Below are 19,944 nucleotides of genomic sequence, written 5' to 3' on the forward strand. Positions count from 1 at the left end.
GTCTATATATCCCATCTTAAATTCAGTTCCACACATTTCTGGAGCATTAAAAAAAAAACCAACTCCTTATGAAATTCTCCAGCATTTTAGCAAACACATTTTGTTCCAAAGTGTTGACAGATGTACAGATTTTGCAAGCAGTTTCTCTTAATATGATTCCTTTTGTACGCTGTTTTCACTTGCATACACATTTATAGGCTTCCTGAAAGGTGTGTCTTTTTGCCTAGAACTACATGCATTGCAATGTTCAGAAAAATACGAATTTTGAAGAAAGGCTGTTTTGTCTCAATTGTTGGGGGAAGAGTAAGGAAGCTCCCAGATGAGAACTGGGAGGGTTCAGTCTTCTGTGTGTGGAATAAGTGTGAAGATATAATTATGATGGAAGACATTGCGGGGTTTTCTTCTCTACTCTACTTCTTTAGTTTCTTCTTTTTGCTTCTTTCCTGTTTATCTCCTTTAGATTAGTTTGGCTTTTATTGTATTTTATGTTGAAAACTCTTAATAAAAATCAAAAAGACAAGTGGTTTCCCAATACAGTGGTACCTCGGGTTACAAACATCTTGGGTTACAAACACTTTGGGTTACAGACTCTGCTAACCTGGAAGTAGTACCTCAGGTTAAGAACTTTGCCCCAGGATGAGAACAGAAATCACATGGCGGCGGTGTGGTAGCAGCAGGAGGCCCTGTTAGCTAAAGTGGTACCTCAGGTTAAGAATGGTTTCAGGTTAAGAACGGACCTCCGGAATGAATTAAGCTCGTAACCAGATGTACCACTGTAGTCTGTATCATACTCTCCAAGTGTTTGTAAAATAACCAGAAGCATTTTTGTTAGGGATTGTAGGACAAGACCTGCCAAGAAAAACAAAGGATCTATTTATGTATGCTACAACAGCGGCAAGAGTCTTGATAGCACAAGGATGGAAGAATGAGGAAATTCCAACGAAAGAACCAGTGGCAAGAAAATTGATGAGTTATGCAGAACCGGCTAAATTGACATACAAACTGTGGGACAATGACAAGTGTGACTTTAAGGAAGAATGGGAACTTTTTACAAATTATCTAAAAAGACAACAAAATGAACTGGACTCCTTGGCAGGTTTTGAATAAACATACACACATTTATTGGTTGATAACATGATGGATAGACAATGCAAGGACAGGTATAATTTTATAACATGCAGAGAATAATATGTGCAGAGAAATCAGAGGGGAGCTGAGGGAAGTCCCGGGGGGGGGGATGGAAGGGGGGCAGGGGAAATTATATATGTGATTATATGATTTGATAATTCATTATGTTGAAATTGCATATAAATACACACACACACACGGTTTCAGGTTAAGAACAGACCTCTGGAACAAATTAAGTTTGTAACCAAAGGTACCACTGTATAGGAATACTAAGGGGTCGGTCTAACTCAGTCCTGTCAACAGAGTGGCAGTGGCTCTCCAAGGTTTCAGATGGGGTCTCTCTCCCAGGCCTACCTAGAGATACCAGGGATTGAATCTGGGGCATTTTGCTTGCACAGGCTGGGCTTTTTCACACTGAGCTATGGGCGCTCCTCAGCCCCTCCCCAAGAGTAAGGTTCTATCAGACCTACATAAGCGGGTCTCATATCAACATGATTTGCCTTGAAAGCTTCGTGACAAGAAGAACAGATCCTTCCCACCAACTGCGTTGCACCTCACAGAGCTACACAACTCCTTTGCAAGTCAAAAGCGACACTTCTGAAACAACACACTTGGGAGGAATACTTTACATTTTCGTCTGTTAGTTCTTTTGCCCCTTGCAATGTGAAACTATCAATGAGATCGTATCACAAAGTGCACAGGAAATGACTGGCAACAACATTTTCTGGAACATCTGATTGACAGTTCAGAAAACGCAAAATCTTTTATAGATCTCTTGTAAGGAAATCTGAGCATGTGGAATTGAACCACATTGCTTCTTGACTGCAGGAATTGCTTCCTTTTTATATATATACATAAAAAACCGAAGCAGATACTCTCAAGCAACTAACAGAAGAAGAAGAGGAGGAGGAGGAGTTTGGATTTGATATCCCACTTTATCACTACCCTAAGGAGTCTCAAAGCAGCTAACATTCTCCTTTCCCTTCCTCTCCCACAACAAACACTCTGTGAGGTGAGTGAGGCTGAGAGACTTCAGAGAAGTGTGACTAGCCCAAGGTCACCCAGCAGCTGCATGTGGAGGAGCAGGGAATCGAACCCGGTTCACCAGATTACAAGTCCACTGCTCTTAACTACTACATACCCAGTATTAGGGAAAAAAAGTATTAGAGGAAAAAAGCAAATGCCAGCACCAAATCTTAAAGTTAAGCAGAAGGCATTATAACTGGTTCTTATATTGCTTGTTCCACCTTCCATATACCCCAAGATACACACTTGGCTTACATAAATTGGAGTCAAACGACAGTTTTGAGAATTTGCCTGATGTAGAGGGTTGGGTTCTATTTCTGAAACTCAGATTTCTGGGCTATACGGCTTCAGTTTTGGTACTTGCAATGCATGCCTCAGATATTAAAAATAACCCTGGAACAAGCTTGAGGATGGAAAGAAAACACCTCCTCCTGCTGCTTCTCCCATGCCTGACAGCATTCCAGATCACACTTATCCTCAGCATCTACAGATAAGGTGGAGAAGGCAACCAGTCTGGAATCCTGGAGAATCATTGCCAGTCTCTGTAGACAACAGAGCCAATGTAGATGGGCCAATGGTCTGACAGAACAACTTCCTATGTTCTCCAAGGGCTACTGCAGCATCAGTAGGCACTAGGAGACCCAGTATGGAAATCAGAGATAGGGAGAAGAGAAGAAGGATGTGAATTAGGGGGGTGGGGAGTCTGAAGAGTTTTGTTTTGTATGCACAGGAGCAATTTGCAGAGGAGAAGGTGGGAGGTTAATGCTTGACCCTTGTTCCCGCCACACACACAACTACCACCTCTCCACACTTGCTTTTCTCGCAACTGGGCTCCCAGAGGAAGTGTGCTGGTCCCATGGGTTATCCGTGAGGCGAGGTCCGAGTCTAGTCCGAGGTCGAGGGTGCAGTGTGGAGGCAGTCCGTCAAAGCTGAAGCTGGGTCCAAGGCAGGGAGTCGGGTAAGGTTAGGAGCTCTGGCAGGACAGGGTGCAGGCAGGAACATTCCCAACAATGTTGCTCCCGCAACTTGGGACTGGGGCTGGCTAGCTTTTATCTGCCCCGAGGTATAGGGCAGCCCCTGTCCACAGGTGACTTGCCTCTCCTGGCCTGGAGGCGAGCACTCCTCCTGCAGGAACTTAGTTCCCTCCGCCTCTCTGCCCTGAGCCTCTGCAGCTGGAGGCTGGAGGGTTACCGGACCCAGAGGCAACCTCAGCTTCCTCTGACGGGGCTGAGAGTGGAGCACCTGTAGGCAATGGGTCCTCCATCACCTCAGGAGCTAGAGCAGACTCAGCTGATGTCTGCATCTGAGGACCCAGCACAGGTGAGGACCCTTCAGGCTCAAACCCCAGCCCTGGCTCAGCTGGTTCTGGAGGCAGGGAGTCCTGCGCAGGCTGGGATTCCTCAGGTTCAGCCATCCCAGGCCATCACAGGAAGGAAAGGAAAGTTTTAGTTCAATGGTACACAATATAGAAATGCGCAACTTGCGTATAAGGCTTGGTGTTGGGCTCATGTGAAGGAGAACCACGTGAGCACAGGTGATCCATTCGTCACGATCCCTTGGTGCGTTGTTGAACAAGTTCCGACTCAGATCCTTAAGCTGCAGTGCCACGGGCGGCAATTTGTTTCCCAACTTGGGAGTCATTCCGAGGTCTCCCATATATCTTAACACTAAAGATCTGATTCTGCGTGGGAAAACAAGTGCAAAAGAGAGGGAGAGAGAACCAACTCTATTATACACACCGTTTTTTCCCAGGCAGTTATGTACAAAAAAATAAGAATGCATAATAGAAAAATCCTTCTGAAGCATAACTCTAGTGGAGCTAGCAGAATGCAATATTAAAAGCATATAACAGAGCGGGTGCTAGATGCCTGGGGGGAAAGTTAGCTAGGGAATTTGAAATGGGTAAAAAGAATGACAAGTCATACCTTTAGTAAGGGTTTTTTTTTTTTTGGGGGGGGGTTGTTCAGGAATGAAGGTGTAGTAACTTTGAAAGGGAAGATTGGACTGGGGAACCTGAGATCCAGGGGGCACTGTGGCCCTTCAAGTCTGCCTATATGGCCCTTGGAACTCTCCCCAGGCCACGCACCTTCCCCAGACTCTGTTTGGTGCCCTCCTCCAGTGCTACCTCCTCTTTTGCTGCATCCAACACTTGTATGAGGGTCCCCAGAAGGTTGTCCACGAAGAAATGTGGCCCCTTGGGTTCCAAAAAGTTTCCCACCCTGCACTATGTGCCATTGGCAAGGCAATGGGATAGTACAGAATCATATAACTAAGTTGAACAGAACTTTGATTTTCATCTAATTTAACTCCCCACAATGCGTTAATCTCAACTAAAGCATCCATGACAGATGGCCAGCCAACCACAGCTTAAAAAACCCCCCACTGTACTGTACTGGCTGCTAATTTGCTATAGAAGAAGAGTTTGGACTTGATAGCCCGCCTTTCACTCCCATTAAGGAGTCTCAAAGCAGCTAACATTCTCCTTTCCTTTCCTCCCCCACAACAAACACTCTGTGTGGTGAATGAGGCTGAGAGACTTCAGAGAAGTGTAACTAGCCCAAGGTCACCTAGCAGCTGCATGTGGAGGAGCGGGGATGTGAACCCGGTTCACCAGATTACGAGTCCACTGCTCTTAACCACTACACCATGCTGGCTCATGGGGAAGTTTTATAGGGTATGTTTTAAGATTTGTTGTTGGAGGATTTTGTTACTCTTGACCATAGTGTTCTTCTGGAGTGGCTCAAGAACGTGGGAGCACTACGATAGAATAGAATACTATAATTATAGATTTAGAAGGATACCCAACACCCATCTAGTCCAACCCCCTGCTATGCAGGAATCTCAACTAAAGCATCCATGACAGATGGCCATCCAACCTCTGCTTAAAAATCTCCAATGAAGGAGAGTCCATCACCTCTTGCGTGAGTCCAACACTCTTACTGTCAAATTTCTTCCTGATGTTCAATTGAAATCTTCTTGTCATGGTCTGATCTACGGGTGATCGAAGTCCCAGCTGAGGACATCGGGACCAGGGGCAAGATGGCAGGGTGGGAGCAGGTAGGAGAGTCCAGAAGCCAGGGGTCCGAGGATCAGGAAGCATGGAGTCACAAAGCCAAGGCCCGAGGATCAGGAAGCAAGAAGCCCAAGGCAGGAAATGAGTTGCTGTGGCAAAGAGCCACCAGGTACAATGAGTTACCAAGAGGCCTCACCTGTGCGGCCATGCCTTGCCTCTCCAGAACAAACTTAGGTAGGCCCCAGTCATGCAAAGCCCTACTGGTCACAGGGCCTGGCTCCTGCACGGACTCCTGACACTCCTTTCCCATGACTTGGATCCATTGGTTTGAGTCCTACCCTCCACAGCAGACGAAAACACGCTTGTTCCCTCTTCCATGTGATATTTGAAGGTGGCTGTCATCTCTCCCTGTCAGTCTCCACTTTTCCAGGGCTGAAGGCAGCCCTGTTTAGGGAATCTCCTGTTGGAAGCTGCCCAGAGTGGCTGGGGAAACGCAGTCAGATGGGCAGGGTATAAGTAATAAATTATTATTATTATTATTATTATTATTATTATTATTATTATTATTATTATTATTATTATTCCAGGCTAAACATACACAACTGTCTCAACCATTCTTCATAAGGCTTGGTTTCTAGACCCTTGATTAGAAGTATGTAGTTTATGATGTGAAGAAGGAAAATGGAGATGTGGATTCAGTGTGCATTGGCACAGAAGTCACAATACTATCCCATCCATGTTGATTTCGAAGTTTGTCCCATGGAGTTCAGTGAGACCTATTTGCAGGTAAGTGGAAATGGGCTGAATGTGTCCTTATATGTGCACATAGGGACGTGGGTGGTGCTGTGGTCTAAACCACTGAGCCTCTTGGGCTTGCCGATCGGAAGGTTGGCAGTTCGAATCCCCATGATGGGGTGAGCTCCTTTTGCTCTGTCCCAGCTCCAGACAACCTAGCAGTTTGAAAACATGCCAGTGCAAGTGGATAAATAGGTATCACTGTGGCGGGAAGGTAAACAGTGTTTCCATGTGCTCTGGCTTATGACATGATGTTCCTTTGTGCCAGAAGCGGTTTAGTCATGCTGGCCACATGACCTGGAAAGCTGTCTGTGGACAAATGCCGGCTCCCTCAGCCTGAGAGATGAGTGCCGCAACCCCATAGTCACCTTTGACTGGACTTAACCATCCAGGGATTCTTTAACTTTACCCTTTTTTTACATATGGACCATAAGGTGAAGACAGCATCCAGTCAGTAAACCTAAGCATAGACGATCAGTGAAGTTCTCCTTTGGTTAGTAAGCCAGCCTAAATATTTTCTCATGACCATATAGAGAGCGACAAGTGAAATAAGGATCTCTAGCATTCCCTGGCTCTGTGCGCAATATCATTAATGTGGATTAGAGTCCCCTTTTTACCTATTATGTCTACCATGAATGGATGGGAGATGTCCACCCTTTTAGCTCCCAGATTATACGACAGGGAGGTTAAAGTGAGTTGATAGGTAATTATTCTGTTTTAAGTGATCCCGGGGACCCTGCCAAATAACCCCTTCCAGCCTTACGTAATTCCTAGACTTAATTTGAAATAATGTGCTGCTTCTGAGATGCAATTCCTGTAAGGTAGTTGGAAAAGGTGCTGGGGAGGAGAAACCCTGTAAATTATTTAAGAAGTTATGCAATGCAGATAAGAACACAGGCTATTTCTCTCCCGATGTTCGGATGTCAAAAGGGGCGATTATATTGAAACCAGCAGCCACTTTAGGAGAATTATATATTGATGAGATTTTGAAATAGGAAAACAGGCTCTTACTTCTGAATGCATGATGGATCAGGGATGGAAATGGTAATTGATCAAAATGGTCTTGGGAGACAGGATGCCTTAGATGTCATTTACATAAAGAGGAAAAATCTGCCGCTCTTCTCTGAAGAGCTTCTGGCACCTTGGAAGGAAAAAGTTCGGCAAGCTTACAAGTTTATTTGATCTGAGGAAAGAGGCAGAGCGGCAAAAGAAGCTACTGTTACAAACAGAAGAAAAGCCCTGCAGGACATGGTGGAAGGTTCATCTGGCCCAGCGTTTTGCTTCCAACAGTGGCTGGCAGATGCCTCTAGGAAGTCCACAAGCAAGACACGGAGGTAACAGACCTCCCCTGTCATTAGCATCTGGCGGTTAGAGGTTCACTGCCTCTGAAAATGTCGATTTCAATTAGCTGCAATGGCTAATTGCCACTGCTGGGTGTTTCCTCCACTGAGTTTGTCCAGTCCTTTTCAAAAGCTGTCTAAGCAAAGGGCCGTCACCACTTTCTGACAGTGAGTTCCATAAAATACGTAGGAACTGTACGAAAGAAGTTGTGTGCCTATGGTTCACATTTCAGTAATCAGAAATGAGGATTAAAAGTAGACAAAGAAAAGTAAAGGAAAGAGCAGCCCATGAGGTTGCACAAGTCTGACAACTATGAATAAACGTGGTGAAAGCAATAGGTGGAGCCAGAAAAACAACTGATATAATGTTTTTTGATATCTGACGAAAACAAAGAAAGCAATACAATAATTTCGAACTGTATGTGAAAATATAGTAGAAATAATAACACAATGAGTCTAATTGGAAGTCAAATGTGTTTTGTTTTGTTTTGTTTTCCTTTTGCTTCTTTCCCCCCTTTTTTTTCTCTCTCCCCCCCCCCTTCTTCTTCCTCTTCTTTTCTCTTTTTTCTGCCTCCTTCCTTGGTCTTTCTCTTTTTGATTTGTTAAGAAAGAGATAAAGAGATAAAAGTGTGATATGAAAACTTCAGTAAGTTAACAGTGATGTTGTGTATTTTTTCTATTAATATTTGTTGTTGTTGTTGTTTAGTCTTTTTAGTTGTGTCCGACTCTCCGTGACCCCATGGACCAGAGCACGCCAGGCACTCCTGTCTTCCACTGCCTCCCACAGTTTGGTCAAACTCATGCTGGTAGCTTCGAGAACACTGTCCCACCATCTCGTCCTCTGTTGTCCCCTTCTCCTTGTGCCCTCCATCTTCCCCAACATCAGGGTCTTTTCCAGGGAGTCTTCTCTTCTCATGAGGTGGCCAAAGTATTGGAGCCTCAGCTTCAGGATCTGTCCTTCCAGTGAGCACTGAGGGCTGATTTCCTTCAGAATGGATAGGTTTGATCTTCTTGTTAAAATTGGTTAATTGTAATTAATTAATGTAGCAATTACTGTGGTTTTTTTTCCCCTTTGTTATTGTTGAATTCTAAATAAAGTATTATTTTTTAAAAAAGGGGGAAAAAGAAAAACAGTGCTCAGGTACGAACCAGGAAAGTACAGAACTGTGCTAGATAACAAGTCTTTAGGGCCTGACTTGTTCCTCTAGATAGGCTTGTGTGTGACTCCAAGCCACACCTCTCATCTTTCCACAGACAGTAAGAGGACATGTCTGTGTTATAGGGCACAGCCTCTTAGTCCATTTACTTTTAACAATGAGCTTCCTGCTATGAGGAAAACACACATGCACACGTTCCCTTTCTCCACTTTGGAAAGAAATGAACTACCTAGCAATAGATTGTACTTCTTAACAACAGCTATTAGGCCTGAAATATTATGGCATAATATTTGTAGCAAACAACGCCATTAAGCGCTCAGGCTTTTTTTTCATTGTTATATGAACTAGGCAGTAAAAAGATTAATCCAAAGCCATTACTTGCTGAATTGGCCAGGCACACAACTGAATTAAATGACATATACTACTTCTTTGAAAAAGCACAGGATGGGGATGAAGCGGGAAAGGACTGACGGAGGGGAAAGAAATTGCCACTGGAGCCCCATCATGTATAGCAGGAACCAAGCAAAGTCCACTGCCAGCAACGTTATCCCAAACTCACTGGGAAAGCACACGTTTCAGACATGTTATCTGTAAATGTGGTCTAAGGGGGTGGATTGATGAAAAGCAAGTGAAAACAGCACCTTTCTAGAGTCCTGTTAAGTAACTCACAAAATTAATAACCATGCAGGGTTCCCAATCACTGAACACCCTCCAACACTTCTCTGATAAAAATAGGGATGTCAACGACAACAACAACAAAAACAACAACAACACTTTTCTTATTTATGCCCTGCCCAGCCCACCTGACTAGGTTGCGCCAGATGCTCTGGGCAGCTTCCAACATATATAAAAACATAATAAAACAATAAACATTTTAAATTTCCTTATACAGGTATGCCTTCAGATGTCTTCTAAAGGTTGTCTATTTACTTATCACCTTGGTTCAGGGGTCACATTAACACTCCATCATACCCTCCAACATTTCTCTGATGAAGATAATGACGTCCTACCATAGCCTCCAACATTTTTCCTATGAAACTAGGGGCGTCCTAAGGAAAAACAGGTGGCGGGTGGTGCTGTGGTCTAAACCACATAGCCTAGGGCTTGCCGATCAGAAGGTGGGCGGTTTGAATCCCTGTGACGGGGTGAGCTCCTGTTGCTCGGTCCCTGCTCCTGCCAACCTAGCAGTTTGAAAGGTAAGGTAAATGGTGTTTCTGTGTGCAGCTCTGGTTTGCCAGAAGCAGCTTAGTCATGCTGGCCACATGACCTGGAAGCTGTCTGTGGACAAACGCCGGCTCCTTCGGCCTATAGAGCGTGATGAGCACTGCAACCCCAGTCGTTCGCAACTGGACCTAATGGTTAGTGGTACCTTTACCTTTAAGGAAAAGCAGGATGTTCCGGAATCAAATTAGAAACTGGGACGCCTTCTATAAATCTGGGACTGTCCCTGGAAAATAGGGGCACTTGGAGGGTCTGTACTGTGTAGCCCAAAGGCATGGATCAGGATCTGATGGTGAGAGCTGATTAACAGTAGAATGGACTTACTAGCACTGATTGCATGGACAGGCGGAGTCCCAGCTGCACTAGATGGACCTCTGTAATTCCAAGATCCCTCCCACCACACTATTGAGGTGAATGTTTTGTGTTTTTAAAAGATGAAATCTTGGGTTATCTCACTCTATATAATTAAAACTAGTCCATTCTGAATGAAAGCACAGACAAAAGACATTGTGGGAGCAGATAATGCACAGTTCTCACACAGAAGGTAAAGAGAAGAACATGGAACAAATTAAAAATAGATTCATAAAATGGCTGAGAGAGAGAGAGAGAGAGAGAGAGAAACCATTTGACAACCTACATTTTACACCGAAAGTGCACAGGAAACACGCCTTTGCAATTGCCAAATAATTTGAAGTGTCGCGAAATTAAGGCTACGAGCAACATTTCTGCTGTAATGAACAGCTGCTAGATTCAATAGAGAATATTTTGCATAACAACAGAAAGCATTTGCCATTGGCCTTGTGGGAGGAATAACAGTCTAATAATTGAAATGAACTACACACTACAGTAGCCAGTTACCACAATGAGAAAGATTATGCAAAGCAGAATGCTTCCTACAAGCTGAAAATCGCAGCCTTTCGTTGTCATGCAAAATGGAGCCTCTCTGTTCATCAGGTTGGCAATAAAATTGAATCATCCAGATGATATCCCGCTTCACAGTGCGTAACTTTGACATAATTGGACCAAATGGAATACTTCACACGGTTAAACTTAACGGAGGGGCTCAGAACTGCAGATGCCCAAAGGACATAGTTATTGCAAAGGGGTCAGTTGGGAGCTAAGAGAGCTTACTGCATTGCTCAGGCTAGGTTTACAGAGGCAACTCGTTGAGGTGTGCATCTGTTTCTCTAAAAGGAATGAGTAAGAAAACAAATGCACCCCATTGGTTTGCAATTCATTTTGGTTAAAAATAAATAAATGCAAGTGGGAGGGGGAATGAAAACCCCTTTTTCCCCTTTCTCCCATTCGTTTCTCATAGAAATCCATGAGGCTGACTTTTTGTTGCCTTGCTTAGTATGACAGTTAAGTCCAGTCGTAAACGAATCTGGGGTTGTGGCACTCATCTCACTTTACTGGCCAAAGGAGCTGGTGTTTGTCTGCAGATAGTTTTTCTGGGTTATGTGGCCAGCGTGACTAAGCCACTTCTGGTGAAACCAGAGCAGTGCATGGAAACGCCATTTACCTTCCCGCCAGAGCAGTACCTATTTATCTACTTGCACTTTGATGTGCTTTCGAACTGCTAGGTTGGTAGGATATTTAATGCTGTACTGTTTTTAACACTTGATTGGGAGCCACCCAGAGTGGCTGGGGAAACTCAGCCAGATGGGCGGGGTATAAATTAATAAATAATAATAATAATAAGGAGCTGGGACCGAGCAACGATAGCTCACCCCATCATGGGGATTCAAACTGCCAATCTTCTGATTGGCTAGCCCAGGAGGCTCAGTGGTTTAGATCACAGCGTCACCCGCATCCATTGCTTAGTACAGTGGTTCCCAATTAGCTAATTACTGAGGACTCCCTATTTTTCAAAAGCCAAGCCATGGATCCCCTTATTTTGAAAATTTAACTCTATGGTAGCTATCTCTGCAAAGCAATTTTTTTGAACAAAATGTGGGGTGGCCACATTTTAGGTATACTAAAATATACGCAAAGGATTTTAGTTATACTAAAAGCAGACTAGGGCCTCGTGATCTCTGGTTTTCAACACTGTGATAGATCAGCAGCTAAACACCTCAATATTCCAATATTTCATGGTGTCTGAAATTGGAGATCAGGGAAGGAGCAGTCACAGAGATTGGGTGGGTGGGGTGCGTGCAGATCAGGGGTGGGGATGAGCGAAAGGGCAACCGTGGAGATCGGATGGGGGAGGGGAGGAAGTGAGTCTGAGTAGGAGGGAATAGGGATAGGGGTTGCATGAAGTCACCATCAGCAGTGTAGCCAGCGGTAGCAGCCGGCAAAGATGCACATCCACTGTGACTCCTGCTGCTTTCCTGCTGACTGAGAAATGTTGTTCCGCCTCAGTGTCAGGGGGAGGTAGTGCCACAGAGCCTAGAAGTGAGGGCAATCAGCTGCCCTGTTCTCAGCATTAGGGGAAGGCAGCTCAGATCAGCTAGACAGCATCTTAAAAAGCAGAGGCATCACCTTGCCAACAAAGGTCCGTATAGTTAAAGCTATGGTTTTCCCAGTAGTGATGTATGGAAGTGAGAGCTGGACCATAAAGAAGGCTGATCGCCAAAGAATTGATGCTTTTGAATTTTGGTGCTGGAGGAGACTCTTGAGAGTCCCATGGACTGCAAGAAGATCAAACCTCTCCATTCTGAAGGAAATCAGCCCTGAGTGCTCACTGGAAGGACAGATCCTGAAGCTGAGGCTCCAATACTTTGGCCACCTCATGAGAAGAGAAGACTTCCTGAAAAAGACCTGATGTTGGGAAAGATGGAGGCCACAAGGATTAGGGGAAGACAGAGGACGAGATGGTTGGACAGTGTTCTCGAAGCTACCAGCATGAGTTTGACTAAACTGTGGGAGGCAGTGGAAGACAGGAGTGACTGGCATGCTCTGGTCCATGGGGTCACGAAGAGTCGGACACAACTAAACGACTAAACCACAACAACAAGCTCAGATCAGAACCATTACCAGCTAAGAGCATTGTGCCATATTGGCAGTGCCTTGAAATGGGTTGCTCTGCTCTCCCTCGCACAAGGAGCAAGATCATGTTGCGTATTTTCTGGACAAAACCAGATTGCGGTGTGATTTCAAAACCGATTATTGCCAATATATTGAAAAATTGCACAGCACTAAAGCAGACCATAAAATATGTGGTATCGCCATGCAAAAATGACAATAATTTAGTCAGGGTAAGGCATGGTGTGGGGCCCCTAATTGGGAACCACTGGCTTAGCAAGTTCATACAGCTTGATATATCCACAAAACATTATGTAAAGCAGGGACTATTCAGACAATCACAGAATTATAGGGTTGGCAGGGACCCTGAGGATCATCATTTCCAACCCCCTGCAATGCAGGAATATGCAACTGTCCCATACAAGGATTGAACCTGCCACCTTGGCATCATCAGCATCACACTCTAACCAGCTGAGCTATCCAGGTGTGGAAACTTTTTTCAGCCAGAGGGCTGGATTACCTTGTGGAGAACCATCAGGGGGCCACAGTGGGGTGGGGTATTCAGTCCAAGACATTTTTGGTGCATGGGGTGAAGGACAATATAGTGTCCCTCCACTCCATGTTCAGAAGCTGACTGGACTGGAAATTGGATCTTAGTTCAAAACTGGTGATGGACTATCATCCTCCGATGCACCTGAGCACATCAGGCTAGCTTAGGGGGTTCAGAGCAGGCTGTGTGGCACATACAGGTCTGCAGTCCTGATACACCTTGCAGTCGTTCCTCTCCCTACCAGCCTGCCTGAGGCTGTTGCTTCACTCTGTGCCCTGACAATGGTAACCTGGGGGGGGGGGGGGCGCAGAGAGTGAAGAAGAGGCACAAAGGAAGAAAAATGAACTCCACGGACAAGACAAGGTCATTCGGAGCCTCAAAACCCATGAAATGTTTTTCAAAGCACTTCCAAATTTTCTAATGCTCTTTTAAAAAAGTGGTATCTGAACTCTTACAGCATCTACATGCAACATCAAGAAGAAGTTGGGGTATTTCAATTATTTCTCGGGTTGCTTGAGGTCGCAAGTAGCTCAGCAGCATCAGTTGTAATGATTTCCTTCCTTCCTCACATCCTTCAGGGGAACAGAGAAGATGCAGATTCTCACAGAAATTGAATTGGTAAGAAAGGCTTCCAGTCTCAACATTTGGGCAAGGTTCCCGTAAGCCTCTTACCTGCAAATCTTAAACTCACCCATCCCATTACACCACAAGGTAACCAGCTGCCTTCGCATAATAATTCGCCCAGCTCTCATGGGACAACTTTCTCAACTTCAGTGAAATGGTTTGAGGTTGGCAACATTCAGGTTGCAGTACAGTCTTGGCATATATTTGCCTAACTTTTTTATTACATCATTTGCTAGCCATGAGCAGATGTAAGGAGCTCTGAAGAGCATTGCTTGACAGCTAAATAAGTCCCTTTTTTTGAGATTTATCTGTCTGTCTGCCTGCCTGCCTGTGTGTGTGTTCTTGGTTGCAAAGTTACTGAAACAACACAGATGGAATCCAGAGAGAGAGAAATATTGACTACACTTTGCTGAGGAAACTGAACAAAATGGTGTACAATTTGAGGCGAACAGTGAGATTTTCTCTTTCCTGGTTTGGGCCTCATCCATAGCAGGGAGACGTTCAACCAAATATATAGCAGAAAACTCACTCAGAACTACAAAGCTAATCAGAACACATGGTACCTCAGTAAAGCGGGTTAAGGGTCAAATCAACCTAACCCAATGGTTGAAATGGGAATCAAAGGTGGTCGGGGTTAGGGTTAGGGCTACTCTGAATCATGTTGTGTGGGTGCAAAGCCTATGAGATCCCAGACGGCAGCCACCACCATTTCCTCCTTAGGGTTGGGAGTAGAGCAACAGATCTAACCCACCAGTAGTGTGTTTCAGCCATCATTGCGACTGTGGCAGTGGCAGCAGCAGCGAGAGATGCATTCCTTGGAGGCCAGATCTGGCTCGCCTCCCATTCCTAAGGAGGAAATGGTGGTGGCTGCCAAGGGCCTTCTGGCAGTTTCCTCACTGCGAGGAGCGAAGTTACAGGTAGCCAGGCAGAGGCAGTAGTGGCACCCGCCCTGTGGAACGCCCTCCCATCAGATGTCAAAGAAATAAACAACTAACAGACTTTTAGAAGACATCTGAGGGCAGTCCTGTTTAGGGAAGCTATTTTGCTGGAAGCCGTCCAGAGTGGCTGGGGAAACCCAGCCAGATGGATGAGGTATAAAAATTTATTATTATTATTATTATTATTATTATTATTATTATTATTATTATTCAGAAGCTACAGAACCCCTGTCAGACTTTGGGTTCCAAAGAACTTTCACAAGCTAGAACACTCACTTCTGGGTTTGCGGTGTTCGGGAGCCGAAACGTCCGAGTACCAAGGCATTTGACAACCAAGGTACAACTGTACATGAAAAGCTATTTCACACATCCCTCCCTCCTCAGACCAATATGAACAATGCATTTTTAATGCATTTCTACTTCTGGAATCTGAGGCAGGTTTTGGGGACAAAAACTCCAGACCCTTGTTATTTCCAATTTTCCATATGAGACTTTAATAATGAAGCTTCCATATGTTCCTAGATCAGCGCTTGAGCTGAAAGTTAGCTCTGCTGAGGATTAGAAACCATTTCCAGTCCTGCTTTATTAAGACCCAGGGCTTCGCTTTTCTAACTCACCAACGGACAAAGGCTTTCACTCCCCAGAATGAACAGGTGTGTTCATTAATTTTAAAGAGCAGGTTCTTTTCTTTTTAAAGAAAATGCTACATGAAGACTATCTGGTTTCTTTGCAGTTGTAAAAGAAGGGGTGAAAAAAACTATTCAGGTTCAAGACACTGACCAGATTTTGCTCCAGAATTTTTCACCTTTTCAACCGACCCCAAAGTCCCCATTTATGTTAATAGGAAAGGCCTCTATCCAAAAGAATCCATCAATCAAGTGATGAGCACAAAAGGCAAACACTTTAGGCAGATGGATTCAATGGGAGATCGGCTCCTCCCTTAAAGAGGGAATGTGTTGCGGTGAGACCTGGCAACCAAACCCTGTGTTGTGGGTGGGTATGATTGGATAGCCACAACACCCAATTGGTAGGTCCCTTGATGCAGGGTTTAATCAGGCCAATGGGACGCAGGCTGAACACATCAAGGGACCTATATATACCCATGCACGTGACCCAGAGCTTCCTCTTTCGGCGCGTGCATTGGAACACCTGCCCACCTCTCCCTACTTTTAGGGCTTGTTGTGCTTGACCTTGCTATGCCATCGTGTGTCGTCTGTCGTTGGGACAGGGGCATGGCAGGAATTTTCCCCACTTGGCTGATTGGCTGTTGCCATTTGGGTTTCGCCTGCTGCGTAGCAAATCGTCACAACTTGTAAGGTTGCGGATAGGCTCTGGTTCAGGTGATATGGATGGGAGAACACTCTTGTCATCCCTATGTGAAGGGTATTCTGTTAAAGGAATACAGGGACTCGGTGGTTTGGTCAACCCCTGTGCCGGAGTCCAAGGGGACATTTGGGTAGCGAAATAGCCTGTTCCCGGCTTTCCGTGTTCACCCTTGGCTGACCTATGCTGGTGCCCTGGGTCAGTGCTACCTGCATGGCAGGGAACTAGTTGAACCAGAACCTATGCAACCATTCACTTTCTGTAATCAATAAAGTTGTGGCCTAAATTCTGCCAAAATCTAAAACCAAAATTTGAGTCAAGTATGAATTTATTTAGGGGGAGGTTTCTGGGTCTGAACACGCAATCCCAGAATGCAACACCATCCTAGCAGAGGCACTAAGCCTTACACTAAGTCACAGAAGTATTGTCAACATTGACTGATAGCACCTCTCCAGGGTTTCAAACAGAGAGTCTCTCATAGCACCACTCGGAGTTGCTAGGAATTGAGCCTGAGACCTTTTGCGTGTAAAGCCCCATCTAAGGGTTAAAAAACACAAATCCTGCCCCCAGAGAACTGAACCAAAAAGGCTGCTCCAATTTCACAGCCCACAGAAAGGCATTTGACTCAGTGTTCCCTGAGTCCCACTCCTATCTTAATTTGCAACTTTGCAATCTGCATGAAAGTTTGCATTTCAGTAGTATTCAAATGTGCATTCCTTAATGCGTTTCTTCTCCAAATGCACATTTTAACGTATGGAGTAGAGCAAAGCATTCTCTAAAAATTAAGATGAAGTATCTAACTGTCTTTGCAAATGTTTATGTGGCTTTGGGGGTACAGATGATTATTTTTATAAATGAACCAATTATATATGCATATGTTTATCATAACATTCATATCTATTTATTACATTATTTTGCAAATAAAAATAAAAATACAGATTGCTAAGTGTGTTTTCTCTCAAAATGCACATTTCTAAGCATAGTTCTCTCAAAATGCATAACTAAAAATGTGTATTTTGATACTTTTTGGACTGAGAACTTCTCTGACAATTTGGGATCTATAAAAGTCAGTGAATAATTAGGATCCAATATGCACATTAATCTGGAAGGTGCATAAAAGGTCAGTTGCTACTCAAATTGATCAAATTCCTTAAACAACCCTAATTTACAGTAAAGTGATGAGGAGGATGGCATTCTGTCTTTTTTCCCCTGAAGACAATTCATGGCACCAGCATGGGGTGTCTAATTCAGTGGGAAGCAAAGACCTTGGACCCTCTTGAGGACCTTCTCATAGAAGAAGGTCCGCTTCCTTTCCTCTGCTCCCCGATATCCACATACATCCCGAGCCTTTTCCTGGCCACTGAGATACTTCCCAACTCATTCAGTACTAGTAGATAAAGTTATAAACATTAAAGATTTAGAAATTCAGTAGACATAGCTCCTTATCTTCTATTCGCACCTGAATTTCATGTTGAGCTGTAAAATATGCTTAGGTCAGATATTCAGCCTAGCTATGAGAGGAAAAGATGGAGCTGCATGTTTGAGGAGATCTTGATAAAACTTTTTCTCCTTTTTTTTTATTTCTACCCCCCTATATTCCGTTGCTAAAATGGCAGGGAGAAATCTTTGCACTAGTTTAAGAAGATTTCCCCCTCCAGGGGTCTAATCCTTGCTAAATTGACTTAAGAGTTAAGAGATTTGCCATTTGCTTGACTATTTCTAATACGGAGCCAGATCGTTTAATGTAAGTAGGTTTAATTGCGTCTTTGCTGGCAATTTTGTGACAACTATAATCAAATAAGGCTTGAATAGCCTACTCCCAGGCTTCCTTTTAAAGTAAACAAAGAGACCTTTGACTTTAAATCCAACCACAGCAGAGAAAGATTAAACAATGGAAAGTGAGGAAGAACTAGCGGGACCTGCAAGGAAATGTTGCACCATGGAATGTACCTACTCAGGACACTCCATTCCTTTCCTCCTGGTTTTCTGTTTATTCCCCCAGTCAGCAATATCAAGTCACTGCGCACCCTTAGGTGACACCCAGGCCATACAATTAAAGTACATTTTGAGCACATGGCTTTCCCTAAAGAAGTCTGTAAACTGTAGCTGAAGTGTCCTGCTTTAAAACCCTCCGTAGAGATACCTTACACAGGTTTCAAGGCAAAACTGTGTGTGATTTCTCCTATCTTTTAAAAAGGAAGTTTGGTTATGTTGGGACCTATCTCCACCAAGTCATCCAAAGACATTATGGGTCTTAAGGCAGGAAACAGCACCCTGCTGGGGGAAAAGAAGTCACCTCTGACAAAAATATTTTTTTAAACTAAATTGTGCTGCTTTAATAGCATCCCCAAATCTCTTTGAGACTGAGATAGACTGCTTACTCTGCCTAAAAGTACAGATAAACTTCTATACATGTCTAGAGCAGGGATGAGGAACCTTAGGCCCAGGGCCAATATATTTGACCCTTGAAACTCTCCCGAAGCTACGTATCCTGTCAAAGAGTAAACTGGCAGTAAAACACACAATTCAAAAATGGTGGCTAGGTGTCAGGTCTGTTGTCTTTGTCCATGGAGTTTTCTTGGCAGGGATACTGGAGTGGCTTGCCAGTTCCTCCTCCAGGTGGATCACGTTTGGTCAAAACTCTCCACTATGACCTATCCATCTTGGGTGCCCTGCTCAGCGTAGTTCATAGCTTCTCTGAGTTATTCAAGCCCCTTCACCACAGCAAGGCAGTGATCCATGAAGGGGTCCATATAGTTAAAACTATGGTTTTCCCAGTAGTGATGTACAGAAGTGAGAGCTGGACCATAAAGAAGGCTGATCACCGAATAATTGATGCTTTTGAATTATGGTGCTGGAGGAGACTCTTGAGAGTCCCGTGGACTGCAAGAAGATCAAACATGTCCATTCTTAAGGAAATCAGCCCTGAGTGCTCACTGGAAGGACAGATCCTGAAGCTGAGGCTCCAATACTTTGGCCACCTCATGAGAAGAGAAGACTCCCTGGAAAAGACCCTGATGTTGGGAAAGATTGAGGGCACAAGGAGCAGGGGATGACAGAGGATGAGATGGTTGGACAGTGTTCTCGAAGCTACCAGCATGAGTTTGACCAAACTGCAGGAGGAAGTGGAAGACAGGAGTGCCTGGCGTGCTCTGGTCCAGGGGGTCACGAAGAGTCGGACACGACTAAACAACAACAAGGTGTCAGGTCTAATGAGCCCAGAAGCTCATCCCCATAGTTCTTGCCCCATGAATCAATTGGGGCGACTGCAAATCCCTGCCTCCACACAGATGTCTAAATCCCCTCTTCTCCAGAGCTTTTTCCAAGCAATCGGAGACTGTGCCTGCATGCAGCCTGCCACTGCTCCACCCGTTTCATCCTTCTTCTGATTCCCGGAGACAGGATGGAAGGAGCTTGTCGCAGAAGGAGGAGGAGACACCAGTGATTCATCACCTGCCTGATTCATCTCTGCCTCTTGGCCTCCCTCCTCCCACTCTTCTGTTTCAGCTTCTGCCTCTTATTCAGGACCTCTCTCTGTCCCAGCTCACCAAGCCCTGCTACCTCTTCAGCTTCAGACATGTCCTCTTGCCATCTTCTTCCTCTGACCACTCATCATTATCCCACCACCACTTCCCAGGCTCTGAACCTTCTTTCCTTAGTGGTTCCCCAGCTGGTTCCTCTCACCATTCCTCTGCATCTAACCAGTCCATGACACCCCCTCTCCATAGGTCACCCCCCTCACTGCCCCTACTTCATACCCCGAGTATTTTTGTCTGGCTGGAATGTGTCCTTCAGTTTTTATGATGTCCCTTGCTTGTCTGGATGGAGGCAAGAGAGGGGTACTTCTAAATGAGTGTAGAGC

The 19,944-nt window shown here is 44.7% G+C and overlaps 1 long non-coding RNA gene across 1 annotated transcript in view; it reads left to right on the forward strand.

Annotated features, from left to right (window-relative positions):
- LOC310847534 overlaps window positions 1-19,944 on the forward strand; it is a 603,822-nt gene that overhangs the window by 146,710 nt on the left and 437,168 nt on the right. The window lies entirely within an intron of this gene.

Source organism: Podarcis gaigeae, assembly GCF_964106915.1.
Source record: "Podarcis gaigeae genome assembly, chromosome: 6".
In the NCBI taxonomy this organism is placed as follows: Eukaryota; Metazoa; Chordata; class Lepidosauria; order Squamata; family Lacertidae; genus Podarcis; species Podarcis gaigeae.